Raw genomic sequence first — 14,475 nt, forward strand, 5'->3', positions numbered from 1 at the left:
TTTAAAAAGAGTCTCCTCTCTCTCTCTCTCTCTCTCTCTCTCTCTCTCTCTCTCCTTTCTCTCTCTCCCTCTCTCTCTTTCTCTCTCTCCTCTCTCTCTCTCCCCACCCCCAAATCTTGCTATTGACTCTTTTTTTGCTGAGAACTTCACTAAACCAGTCATGGATGGCTCAGAATAAATGATCTCCAAGGTCCTATCCTAGCCCAGTTTTGCAGAGAAAAGTAACATGGTTCCGTCCTCTGTTAGCCCGGAATCTGGGGACTCTACACAAAAGCTCAGGTGCCCACAGGTGATGTAGACATACAGCCACCAAGCTCAGGACAATAGAGAAGTCACAGCCATCCCGGAGACATTGTCCACTGGCTGTCTATTTCAGTGTTTGGAGATGCAGGAGCTATACTGGCTGCCAAGAGTCCATCACTGGGACCAGAACAGAGAATAAGAGGCTTGCAGGTGCTTTCCAAAATGCCGAGTCCCATAGGCATGCACTGCTTCTAACATGGTTAGATATCAATTTTGTCTATTTCAGAGGAAATAAAGAAGTAGAAAAAGGTACATGACTATGGCAAAGCTTTCTGACGATCCTAAAACTGATTGACACTGTCGACACAGACTCTGCCTCTCGGGGGACACTATAAATTTATAGGACTTCTTCATAGCCTATTTCTTCCAGAGAAATAGTGGGATTTGGTGCATTTTCTTATCTTTGGGGGGAGAGAGATTAGAACAATGAAAAGCAGGAGGAAAACAAAATCCTGTTGTAGCTGATTGCAGTCTGATTGATGTTTGGCAAATCGCATCTGAGCAAAAAGCATTGTGTTTCATTTTCCCTTTAAATCATTTCCACTTGAAATTCAGAATTATCTGCAGTGTTCAAATGAAATCTTTGAGGCTGTGCCTTCGGGAGGCTGAGGGGAAAGGAAATTGATGAAAACGATGCTCAGCCTCCCCGTGGGGCACTGGCCACACTTCCCAGCCGTAGCTCTCTGGTCCTCCCCTCCTGCGGCGGTGGAGGGTCAACATGATGATGGTAAGCTCAGGTAGGGGAAGGGAGAATTTCAAACCAGGCCCTCGGTCCTGAAAGCTCTGAAAGCAAAGAATGGCCCCACACGGCTGCCATTTCCTTTTGCCTGCCTCTTGAGTTTGGGTGATGAGATAGAGTAACCCGTATGGTCTTTAAGTTCTGTTTCACATGATTGTTCTAAGCTCCTGAGACTTGTCTCTGGATCCAGAGTCAGGAGAAATTATAAAACAAAAATAAACAATTCAAAGCAAGCACTGGCTTCTCTGACCTGCGTCCACAATGGAGAGCACCAATGGGCTCCCCTGATGGCAGCCAATTTCATATCCAACCCTCAGGTCCTCAGAAAGCCTTTCACTAGGCTCGGGGAATTGAAATCAGACTCTTAATTATTGTGAGACTCACTCTGACTGATGGGGAAAAATTGGGTTTCTTATTAAAAAAAAAAAAAAAAAAAAACCACACAGCAGCATTTGCAACCCAAGAGAGTGAACCAGAGTATGAGAACAGGGCTGGTCTCCACCCACCTCCTTTCAGCCTGATATTCATTGTAAGAAATGTTGCTATCCAGTGTTCCATCCCGACATCAAGCTATTGTATTCTTCTTGGAGAACCCTCGCAATAATATGGAAGTTAAATTGTCCATCTTGGAGGCAGGAAACAGATATCTGTCATCCTTTTCCTGCCCTGTCTCAACCCTGTCCCAGCATCTCTTCATGGTGATTTTGGGCTCACTTTCCTACCCAGTTGTTCAACTATTATTAGCTTCAAAGGGAACAGAGGCCCTGTGTTCTCAGCGCCCTGATCTCACCAAGGACAGCCTTGTAGCTCTCTGAGCTGCCGGCTCTCTAGGCTGAGACACCAGGCTGGGTGGGAGGCAGGGCACAGATGTTTGCACCCAGGCCCAAGGCCAGCCCCAGGCTGGTTACCTGTGAGGCTGTGCGCGATGTGCTCCTGGGACACCCGACAGATGTTTTTTGGAACTGGCACCAGACTCTTCGTGGAGCCCCGTGAGTTGGTCTTTTCCCTATATTTCTATGAATAATTTGAGTTCTGGGACTGGGGCTGCCATTTAGTTTATCTTATAAATTATAACTAATAGATTAACTTGCAACTAGGAGATGGAGTAGGACAGATGAAGTGGGCTAGAGTGAAAACACCAAGTCACTGACATAGTTCTGAAACTATTTTCACTTTTAAATATATAAATATCAAAAACATAGTACTACTTATTGCTAAAATCTTTAATGCAATCTAGAAAACACAAAGTCTAATATATATGTTTATATATTTATATTTAATGCATGTTAAATATAGTCTTATATTTATATATTATATTATATAAATATACTATTTAATAAATTAAATATAAATAAACTTTATATATTAAATATTTTTTTTAATTTTTTTTTGCGGGTCTGGGGATGGAACCTGAGTGCATTTGACCTCTCTGAGCTATACCCCCTGCCCTATTTTTTATTCTTTATTTTGAAACCGGGTCTCATTGAGTTGCAAAGGGCCTCACTAAGTAGCTGAGGCTGCCCGTGAAGCATGATCCTCTGGTCCTAGCCTCCCAAAATGCTGGGATTACAAGCGTGCACCACGATGCCGGCTGTATATATTTTTATATATACTACACATACACACACACACACACACACACACACACACACACATATATATATATATATATATATATATATATATATATAGAGAGAGAGAGAGAGAGAGAGAGAGAGAGAGAGAGAGAGAGTTGGAGCATTCAGGTATAGGAAAGACAGTGACAGAGGCACTTTGGCCCAAATTCCCCAGGAAGTTGCTTGATCCTTACGTATTCCTTCAATTAGCTAGACTAATATGCATGCTTCCTTGCAAACTACAAATGCCTTGCAGCTTGCAAGACTTTAGAGAAAGGTGCTCAGCCTGGTTAGAGCAATCAAATAGAGTAAACGTTCAGAGTTTAAGTTAAATCTCACATTGGCCAAGTCTTGAAATTCTGATGACATTTATCATAGATGTTGTGGTTCTTAGGGGACCAGTAGGATCTCTAGGAGAATCTAAACTAGAAGATGTCTAAGGTTATAAATTAAAGAACACTGTTCAGGAAGGGCATGTAGTTTTTTCTTTATTGTTTACCAGCACATAATCTTAGAATTGTATTCATAATTATAAAAACAGGAAGTCTGAGCTAGGCACAGTGGCTCATGCCTGTAATACCAGTACTTGGGAGGCTAATATAAGAGGATGGCAGGTTCGAGGACAGCCTCAGCAACTTAGCAAGACTCTATTATAAAAAATAATAATAAAGGCTAGGAGTATGCTCAGAACACACCTGGATTCAGTCCCCAGCACCACAGAGAGAGAGAGAGAGAGAGAGAGAGAGAGAGAGAGAGAGACTGAAAACAACAAAGTATCAATTGTCCAAACAATTCAGTTGAAGCACTTGTTGAAATATAACTTTATCCATGGAACAAAAAGAAAAACTATTCTCAAAGGGCAACTAATAAAGCTTTTTTTTTTTGGGTGGGGGGGGTACTGGGGATTGAGCCCAGGGGCATTTTACCTTTGAACTACACTCCTGTCCCTATTTTTTATTCTTAATTTCAAATAGGGTCTCACTAAGATGCAGAAGGCTTCACTAAGTAGCTGAGGCTGACCGTGAACCTGTGATTCTCAGCCTCCCAAGCACTGGAATTTCCAAGCGTGTGACACACGCCACAAAACTCTTAAATCCTACACAAATCGAAATCTTGTCTTAAATTTTACAACCTCAAAAGTAATTTGTTTACATTTATAATGTGACAAATGTATACATGTAATTTTTTACATGACAATGTTATTTGTTTAATTAAAATATAAAATAGACTAGAATACATGAGACAACTACATTGAGTGCATTCTATTTCTAGTTTAAAGGTTTAATTCAATCAGATAGCCTTTTCTTTGGTCACCATGATGCCAAAGAATGAAGTAAATAAGACACTCCTTTCAATTGTTTTGAGCACACAGACATTAATTTAGAAAGAAGGTCTGAGGGGAAAAAAAAAAAAAAAACATGTTTTTACAAAATCAGTCATTATGCTCTTCTCAAAATGCTGGCTAAAAGGTTCAGAGCTTAGTATCCTAAGTGCATGGATTTCTTGAGACACCTGTCTTATCAGCTATATTATACTGTTCAAATTATTCAAAACCAATCTCCCAGCCCAGAGTGATCATTGACTAATGTCTGATAAATTTAGATTTTAAAATCCCAAGCAAGCCGGGTGTGGTGGCGCACGCTTGTAATCCCCGCGCTTGGGAGGCAGAGACAGGAGGATCACGCAGGTTCGAAGCCAGCCCCGCTGGCTTAGGAGACCCCGTTTCCAAAAAATAAAATAGGTCTGGGAGTGTAGCCCGGAGGTAGAAGGGCTTCCAGGAACCCCAGTACCACCAAAATAAATAAATAAATAAATAAATAAATAAATAAATAAATAAAATCCCAAGCAAGCCTCAGTCATCCAACTACTTCAGAATAGTGCTGGGTTGTCCCCTTACATAATCAAGATCTGGTTTGAGGGTTGTGTTGTTGCTATCTTTTGTTGGGGGGGATCTAGAGAGGATCTTTTTATGGAAACCTTTTCTTTCTAACTTCATTATACATCAACCATAATACATCTCAAACCAAAGACAGGGTAGTGAACAAGAAATACCACAGTTGGAAGGGAGGCAAGCGGCCTGTGGTTTTCAGCCGTTAGTGCAGGTTATCTGTTTCTGTGATCCGTGTCTTCGGCTAGGCGAGAAAACAAAACGGTAAAGGATTTCTCACAAGGCTGAAAGCAAGTTCCAAGAAAGCCCTCTGAAAAAAAATCTGTATCCCCTCTTTTGCCTAGAACTAAAACCAAAAATAAAGGAGGAGACAGGTTCTTAGGAATGAGTTTCCTGCCCTGAGTGAATGGAAGAGAAACCAGACTTTGAACTGAACTTTGTGGCAGAGAAAAAACTATGGAATTCTGACTGTGGTGGTAAGGGGGCCTCTCTGAATAGCTTATTCCCTAGAAAAGCCCTCATGAGCCATGGTCCACTTACAAAGTGGTGATCGGCAGGAACTTCCTGGCTAACGATCACTCCCTCTCAACCCGTTAGAACCAACTGATTCAGTACTGCTCACGTGCCTCCCAACAGAAGTTCAAACCCAGATTCAAAGCAAAGTATCAGGAAAATCATTTTCTCCACTTACACATTCATCAGCTCTCTGATTATAATCTTTCAGTATTACTGACTTTCTGTTCCCTGATGCCTAAGGTCTTGATTGTTGACCATAGAAGATAAAAGTACTCTAGAGTTCAACATATTTTTCATTTGATACCAAGAGGCCAAACTCTCCAAAACTGCAAATACTAAGAGCCATATTCACAGGAGCCATTAATATTTAAAATCAGAATGAAGCCGGGCGTGGTGGCGCACGCTTGTAATCCCCGAGCTTGGGAGGCGGAGACAGGAGGATCGCGCAGGTTCAAAGCCAGCCATGCTGGCTTAAGAGACCCTGTTTCCAAAAATAAAATAGGTCTGGGAGTGTAGCCCGGAGGTAGAAGGGCTTCCAGGAACCCCAGTACCACCAAAAAAAATAAAAATTAAAAATTAAAAAAAATAAAATAAAAATAATAAAATCAGAAATGAAGCTTAGGATTGAACATATATTCAGATCAGCATTCTCAGGTTTTCTTTCCTGATTCCAGGTACCAGCAAGCCTCTTTCTTTAGCAGTTATTTGAAGATAGCATAGGAATCCAAGTCTCCATGGACACAAAATTTATCCCAATTCAGAAACTTCAATCGGCACAGTGTGAAAGAATCATTACTACCTTTCTCAAAGCTTTTGGTTTTAAGGAAAGAAAAAGATGCATACCCAGAGTAGCAGACAGATGATAGTTCAAGGCGAGGTATTAAAGAAGAGAAGGCCAGTAGGGGACCCAATTACTGGGACAACATTCCTCTTAGAATAAAACAAGAAGAAATGGCTTAAACTAGTTTTATGTCTATAAGTACTTTCTGAGAATGATAGCTGTTATCCTCTGATTAAAGACCCAGAAGAAACTGTACAGTAGTCTGACCCTTAGGAAATAAAAAGTATTCGCCTAACAGCAAAGATGTGCCACTTAACTTCAGCCCATCCCTTTCAGTTCGTAAAATGGGGATACCGCCCTGAAGGGACTCCCACACCGCCATGCTCAGTGTTGAAACCCATCACGTGAACTTTCTCTGGTTCTTTAATTGGTGTAATGCAAAGCATGAGTGCCTTACTCAATGTCCCACCAACGGCTGGTGCATTTATAATACTAACTGATGCAAAGAGATATGTATCCTGACCTCACTTGTCCAAAGGATCGGCTGATGAACCATAAATAATTGAAATCCAGATGATCCAGAAATTTCTTTGTAGTTATTTCCCATCTCTGCTTCCAGCCCTTTGCAACTCTCAACTAGAAATCAAACTAACCGCTCTCCTTGGCCATTCTTTATGGAGATAATTGACAAACCCAGACCACTAACAGGATGCAGAGAGTTCTGGATTGTAGTGTTTGATCCCCCCATCTCGGGATAACTGAGGTAAACACCAAAGTGACAAGTAATCGTCTCACAAAGTAAGTTGATTCTATTTGCAGGAAATCAGCCTCCTACCAAACCATCCGTTTTCATCATGAAAAATGGAACAAATGTCGCTTGCCTGGTGAAGGATTTCTATCCCAAGAATGTAAATATAAGTCTGAAATCATCCAAGAAGATAGCAGAATTTGATCCTGCTATAGTCGTCTCTCCCAGTGGGAAGTACAGTGCGGTCAAGCTTGGTCAGTATGAAGATCCGAATTCAGTGACATGCTCAGTTCACCACAACAATGAAATCGTGAAGTCCACTGACTTTGAATTGAAAAGCCTTTCGGGTAGGTATCTGGCCCTGAGGGACTGGAGATTGTGGGGAAGGAAAGTCTGGGGGAAAGAGAAGTTTCAGATGTGAACTCTGGGCATATTGTCCTCAATTTAGCAGTATGCTGGGAAAAATAAAAGACCCAGGGCACTTGTCATTGGTGGGGAAGGAAAAAGTTCTGCATCCCTGGCTGGAATCTTAAATAAAGCCCATCTCATTTCAGCCTCATCTTTCGTCTTTCCCTACCACTGTCTCTTTCATACAAAGTGTCCTACCACTAGATTCTGTCATTGAAGGCTCATACGCTGTCTGGTCCAAAACTAAATGGGACAGCTAAGTCTGTCATGGGGTTAAGGATACTGGATCTATCTGAATGTTAGAGCATGCCTGGATGTTGGCCTCATGTGCCTACAAAGCCTGGAACAAGAAGATATTGTCTATGTCAACAGCTGTTTGACCTTAACTAAGTGGCACCCTCTGGCCCTCAGTGTGCTTACCTTAAGCCTCCACCAGTATTAAAACCTGAAATCCTTCCAGCCTCTTGGTTGTCAATGTGACCTCATCACTGCTCTCTGTTCCAGATAACCTAAATCCAGTGGAACCTGAAAACATGACCCAAATTTTAGAGAGCTGCCATGAACCAAAAGGTGAGTTCAAGTCAAAGGACCAACTTCAGAAATGAGGGTTAGAGCAAACTCTGTGAATGTCAAATGGGACCAAAATGGATCAGATTTCAAAAAAAAAATTTTTTTTTTAACTCTCAGCCTGGCACAGTGGTACATGCCTATAATCTCAGTACTTGGGAGGCTGAGACTCGAAGATCCCAAATTCAAGGTCATCTTGGGTAACTTAGCAAGATCTTGTCTCAAAATGAAAAAAGGAAAAAGAGCTGAGGGTATAACTCGGTGGTAGAGCATCTCTGAGTTAATTCCTTAGTACTATCCACACCCCCAAAAAAGAAAACCTTTAAAGAAGAGAAATCCAGTTTGGGTCAGGCTGGTGTCAGTGTTCTAAGCCCAAAGGATAGAAGGGAATTTGGTTTCTCCCTAAGCTGCCATCTTTACTGTTGTTCAACCACAGTTCATGCAGAGAAGGTGAACATGATGTCTCTCACGGTGCTGGGGCTGCGGATGCTGTTTGTCAAGAGTGTGGCCATCAATTTTCTCTTGACTGCCAAGTTATTTTTCTTTTAAGGTAAGAACTGGCTGCTTCTTATTCCCACCTCCACCCAAAATATGCTGTACATGGGGGAAAGAGGTTTGTAAATGGGACAAAAACAAGCATCAGGAAGCAAAAAAGCACAGAGAGACATGTTTAGAATAATTCAGGTAGGCTAGCTCACACACTTGGCAAAGCGTCTCTTCTCCTATTATCCTTTTATTTAAAACAGACTCAAAACCCATTATGTACTAAAAGGTACTCTTTTCCTAATATGCCAGCCAATAACTACCACTTCTACTGCAGGGAGAAAATCAGAACAAAATAAGGAAAATTAATCTTTTTTAACTGCTATTTTGTTTATTTGACCAAGAGGCTGTGGGTTATTTGCAAGGCCATATATGAGGCTTCGCCTGAAGAAAATTCAGGGGGAACAAAATATGGAAAAAAACTAGATAAATAGAATACCAGCCCCACTCCTTAAACACAGAGCCCTGATGTGTGCACCGCCTATCTTGGAGATGGACCTCCACCCCCATTGGTAGTGGACAGCCCACTGTTAGCTACACAGGATACATGAAGAGTTACGGTTGAGATGTTAATTACTTGCCTGTCACTTGCATCTCATTTTCAGGCAGTTTTGTACATGGAACTCAAACCAGGCACTAGCTTTACCCATGAAGTTCCTCCTCCTTACTCCTTTCCCCAAATCCCAAATACTCATCAGTCCTAGCTCCTGTTCTAAGAACAACCCTAGACTTAGCATATGGGACAGATCTGGTCCGTCATTCTCAAATGGGTGTCCAGCCCCACCTGCTACGTCTCTGACAGTTCCAGGGACACAGGCAGCATGGCTATATCAAGAGTGCTTGGGAGGCTGGGACTGGAGGATCGCAGGCTCACGGCCAGCCTCAGCCACCCAGTGAGGCCCTCCACACCTTAGTGAGGCCTTGATTCAAAACAGAAAATAGGGCTGGAGGTGTAGCTCTGAGGTAGAAGTCCCCTGGGTTCAACTCCCATCATACATACATACGTACATACATACATAATACATACTACATACATATTGCCATCCTATGAGTCAGAACCAGACTAACACTGATTTCCTAGCCAGGTTGCCGCCTCTCTCTGGGCCTGGGTTTAAGAACAACCATATGAGAACACAGGGGTTATCAGGAGTTGTGCCTACCCTGATAGACTGCACTGACTAGACTGCTGCCATGTGTAGAAGGGACACGAGCCAAGATCGTTAGTGATGTCTACAACGGTGCGGCAGAGCGAATACCAGCCATTCCCCTTACAGCTCTCCCAAACTCACAGTCTGAGCTCCCATAACTCTTCTTCATTTGCAGGCTGACCAGCATGAGGAGGCTACGATTCCTGAAAGAAACCAATTGCTTACAAAGATACTGTCTCCTAGGCTTCTGACTTCTCCGTGATTCAAGTTGACCTGTTACGGCCTTATTTAAATGTCTGCTAATCAAACCAGTTTCCCTTTGAAGGCAACACACTCCGCTCATCTTCCAGCCTTGTAGAAAAAAACAAAGATTCCTAGTCCTAATGATTCGTAGTCCTAACTACTTTATATGCTGCTTTATAAAGAGATAGAATGATATAAAAATATAGGACCTATTTTACTTTTTTAACGGATATACTTCAAAAATTATATTTCATTTCTTTTTACTTTGCCTCCACAAGTAAAAAATAGGAACCAACTGGTCCCCAGCTCCATTCCCCATGAGGAAAATAGACCCTGAAGAGAGGAAAAGCAGGAATCCCTTTATCTAAACATGGAAAACTAGTCAGGAGTGGTGGCCCACCCTTGTAATCCCAGCATTTGGGAGGCTGAGACGGGAGGATCACAGGTTCACGGCCAGCCTCAGCTACTTAGTGAGGCCCTCTGCAACTTAGTGAGACCTTGTTTCAAAATAAAAAATAAAACAGGGCTGGGTGTAGCTCAGAGGTAGAATGACCCTGGGTTCAATCCTCAGTACCACAAAAAAGAAGAAGAAGAAGAAGAAGAAGAAGAAGAAGAAGAAGAAGAAGAAGAAGAAGAAGAAGAAGAAGAAGAGAAATTAAATGAAAAGAAAAGAAAACCTAAACATGGAAGACTGTTCAACACAGCACTAGCTTTACTAGATTTATCCCAGGCGGGCTGGCATCTCGTCTTCCTCTTCTGTGTCCCCCCCCCCCCCATTCACTCCAGCAGCCACAGTAGAGATTTCGCATGGCAGTGCAGGGAGGTAGGACAATTTCAGCACTTTCTGCTTTTTTACAAACAAAATAAGAAAATTACATTTGATTTTCCTAATGTTCTCCAAGAAGCAATAAAATTCCTTTTTTTTTTTTTCCAGTACTGGGGATGGAACCCAGGGGCATTCTACCTCCGAACATCATCCCCAACCCTGTTTTTTATTCTTTATCTTGAAACAGGGTCTCACTGAGTTGTTTAGGGCCTCACAAAGTAGTAGCTGAGGCTGTCCTCGAACCACAATCCTCCTGTCTCAGCCTTCCAAATGCTGGGAGCAGTGAGATTCCTGATAGACTGCACTGACTAGACTGCTGCCATGTGTAGAAGGGACACGAGCCAAGATCGTTAGTGATGTCTACAATGGTGCGGCAGAGCGAATACCAGCCATTCCCCTTACATTCGCACATACCCCACTCTGTCAGCAAAGATCAGAGTAAGATCAGAGTAAAGTATGGAGGAAAGGCATTTCTCTCTGCTAAATGGTTTAACATACATGGACTGGATCACTCTAAGTCCCAGGCACTGTACTGATAAGGTATAGGCCCTGCAAGTGTTTTTGGAGGAAGAGATAGGAGTGAGACATCTTTCCACATAAAAACAATATAGTTATTGTCTTTTGACTACCAATTTTTGCATGAGGAGTTTGAGATCATTGGACACTGATTTATTGCCTGGGCCTTTTTTTAAAAAAAATACTTTTATTGGGACAACGTAATTATGCATCAGTGAAGTTGAAAGTGATACAAACATACATGCATCTATCACTTGGCGTATTTTGCCCGGGCCTTTGATACTGATGGTGTTTTGCCTCCTTCTCAACCCCCGTCTTTGTTGCATTTATTAAACTGCATTGCGTACACCTTGCCTCTGGCTTCACTTACTGCAGATCACCGCTGGGAGGAAGTCAGCTCTGTGAACTCGCTAGTAGTCAGCCCTGCTTATAGGTCACACCGCAGCTTCCTGAGCCCCCAGCCTGAGGCTCCTGGGTGGGGGGTGCAGCCCTGAGTTTCCTGCTGCTGTGGCTGTTGCTGTTAGAACAATAGCGACGGCAGCGCCTCCGCCCTCCGCGCTGTGCTGGGCCCGGCCACCCGGCCTCACAAGGCCACAGCTTCCCCAGCTGCACCTGCTCAGGCAGCAGAGCCCTAGCAACACAGTGCTGTGTTTCCTCAGTGTGTCCAGCAGGGTTTACACGTGAAAGAGCAAGTGCAACAACCTCCCGGCCCCCAGTTGCAAACTCCCACGTAAGCTCGAAAGAAAGGAGGCGGGAACAGGATGAGTCCATGGATCTGAGGTAATATAGATGGACAAGCCAGGTCCACCCAGGGAAAAACAAAAGATAACACACAACTTCACCTTGCAATGTAAAGAATGCCTATTTCCAGAACTCACTCCTGTCACTTGTGTAACTTTCGAATATTTCTCCGAAGTTGCTAGGAGTAAAAAGGTCATCTCCACATGTTTTGGATAGAAAAAAATTCATCCCCCTGAAGAAGTATGTACCTTGTTCAAAGTCATTCAGGGAGGCAAGGATATCCCCGAGGAAGACCAACATCTTGAGGCTCAGAGCTCTTGCTACAAGAGCCCACTGTATCCCCCAAATCAGGGCAAGTTGTCAGCCTGAATATCAGCTGGCCTGAACTTCAGGACTGTCCCATGGTCAGCAATAAATGAGCCAGCCTCTGGTCTATGTGCCAGCCAGGAAGGGGGGACACTATAGCACATCACAGGACCATGGGCTCTACCAAAAGGAGCCTCAAGAAAATATTTAAGGCAGAAGCCAGGGAGCATTGGCTGCCTACAGATCTGGGGCCACTATTTGTGGACCATGCTATGCTATGGTTGCCTGACATGCTCAGTAGACAGCAGAACAGAAGTCCCAGGAGCCCAAGGTCTGTAACTGGTTCCCTCTCTCTCTCTCTCTCTCTCTCTCTCTCTCTCTCTCTCTCTCTCTCTCTTCCTGCCCTCTGTTTCTTAAGTGTAAATTGCCACCCAGGTTGCCTATTGGTAAAGCCCCCTGGGGTGCAGCTGCAGGAGACAGCCCTAGAAGTACAGCACTGCACCCTTGCTCCCTCTGCTGGTACGGACCATAAGACTTTGGGAATGTCCCCTACTCCTCTGGGCTTCCGTGTATTTCCTGTAACATGATGTCTAAAGCCTCTTCCATTTTGAACATTATGTCTAATAATAACTCTAATAGTTCTTTTAAGGCAGAAGAAGTCGATAAAATAGTCGGGGGAGGAGGGACTGAGTCCCAAAGACTAAGGGTATATCTATTTCAACATCCATAGTTGATTTTCCCTGAAGGAAATTATCTCCTCTGGGGATACTCCTCCCCCCAGCTCAAATTCAGGGCTTGGAAACTGGGAATCATGGACAACTGAATGGGTGTGCTCTGATGTCCTTCAGTGAAAGAAAAATGTTCTCCAGATAAAGTAAGTAAAATGGAGGTGTCAGAGAACATCTGGGGGTGGGGGATAAGGTGACTAGAAAAAAGAAATGTGAAACATAGGTAAATTGGGGACATTTTTTAAAATTGAACAACGTTGTGTCCAATTTGATTCTTAAAATGAAAACAGATCAATTCACAGTCATGAACAAGTGATTAAAATGAAGACACTGCAGATGCTATTTCTGTAGATTAGGTTGACCCTCCGCCTGCACTGTCCTGATACCCCCGCAGCAAACAGGACACACACCTGGGGACACAAAGACAACTGTCCCTCAACCCTGCAGCTCTCCCTTGCCAACCACAAATCTCTCCAATGGCACATGCCCAGTGGGTCCAAATGGGAGGTGCTCTGCCCTTGGAGTCAGGGTGCCCCTCCCTTGATGTGACCAAGCCTTTTGATAGCAATCTCTTTAGGACACCTCCAAAGGCCAGGCTGGGGTGCAAAATGACCAAGAGGAGGGTGTTAGGTCTCAGGGGCAGCCTGCCTGAGAGTAGCTCTGCTGAGTTGGTCCTCCAGGATATTTGTGTGCAGACTTCCCGGGACCTGGATCCATGTGAGGGTACGGGGTGCAGTAGTGAGTGGCACTGCCTTCCTTCCTCACAGGGGAGATCACTAAGTGGAAGGTTTTTGACTCTGATCAGATCGTGCCTCCCAGAAATAGAACTTCTTGTTGCTCTGTTGTTATCCCCGTAAGGATAAGCTGAAGGGACTCACCTAGCCTTTTCTGGTACCCGTGTAAACCTGGTTTGAGACACTAACACTGCTGTAAGAGCAGAACAATGTTAACTGACCAGCACTCGCCACTGTGCTGGAGAACTCTGGATCACCGGTTACACAGCGTGCCCTTGTCTGTGAGGAGGAGAAATGAGAAGATGGTGACTCCCCCTTGGTGAGTCCAGCACGGCCCAGCTCAGAGGAACCCAGCAGGGAGAGATGAGACGAGACGAGACGAGACGAGATGAGAGAAGGACACAGCAATGAAAGTCGAAGGCAGAGAAAGACTGAACAGCCAAGTGTGCGAAAGCACTAGGCCCTCAGAGAAGGGAAGTGGGTGTGGAGCGAGAGGAATGCCAGCCAACGGAGGTGCTCAGAAAGCAAAGGCTAGGACCCGCAAGGAGAATCACCTTTTCCTAACAGGGCAGAGAGTACAGAATAAGCAAGGTTCCTGAGGCCTCAGAGACCACCCCAGGGCTTCACAGGAAGGAGGAGAGAGTCTCGGGGCTGAATGAGCCGAGGCTCAGAGGCCTCCACACAGGAACCCCTGCCTGTGGTGGTGCTGGCCTTCATGAACTAACCCTTTTGACAATGGAAATTTGTTAAAGAAAGAAAGAAAAGAGAAGCTGGGTGTGGTGGGGCATGCCTGTAATCTCTGTACTTGGAAGGCTGAGGCAGGAGATTCCCAAGTTCGAGACCAGCAATTTAGCAAGAGCCTGTTTCAAAACAAAAGCCTGGGGTGAAGCTAGGAGGCAGAGCCCTCCTGGGCTCAGTCCTGAAGAAAGAAGAAAGGAGGGAGGGAGAGAAACTGCAAGCCCAGTGAGCACGCGCTTGGGTACCCAACTGCCAAAAACGTTACTCACTCCCCACTCTCCATTTCTGTGCCCTCCGGTCACAGACTAGTGAGTGCATCAGTTCACAATCACACTTTGAGCAGCACATCTGTGTGCACTTTGTAGAGCTCAATAAATTGTACAAAT

At 44.1% G+C, this 14,475-nt stretch overlaps 1 gene segment (V, D, J or C); it reads left to right on the forward strand.

Annotated features, from left to right (window-relative positions):
* Positions 1 to 1,967: 1,967 nt before the first annotated feature.
* Positions 1,968 to 8,115, forward strand: LOC308270959 (T cell receptor delta constant-like). The segment is given in 4 exons: positions 1,968 to 2,031; positions 6,663 to 6,938; positions 7,504 to 7,569; positions 8,003 to 8,115.
* The last annotated feature ends 6,360 nt before the right edge of the window (positions 8,116 to 14,475 follow it).

The sequence above is a fragment of the Muscardinus avellanarius genome (genome assembly GCF_963383645.1).
Source record: "Muscardinus avellanarius genome assembly, chromosome: 12".
NCBI classification, from domain to species: Eukaryota; Metazoa; Chordata; class Mammalia; order Rodentia; family Gliridae; genus Muscardinus; species Muscardinus avellanarius.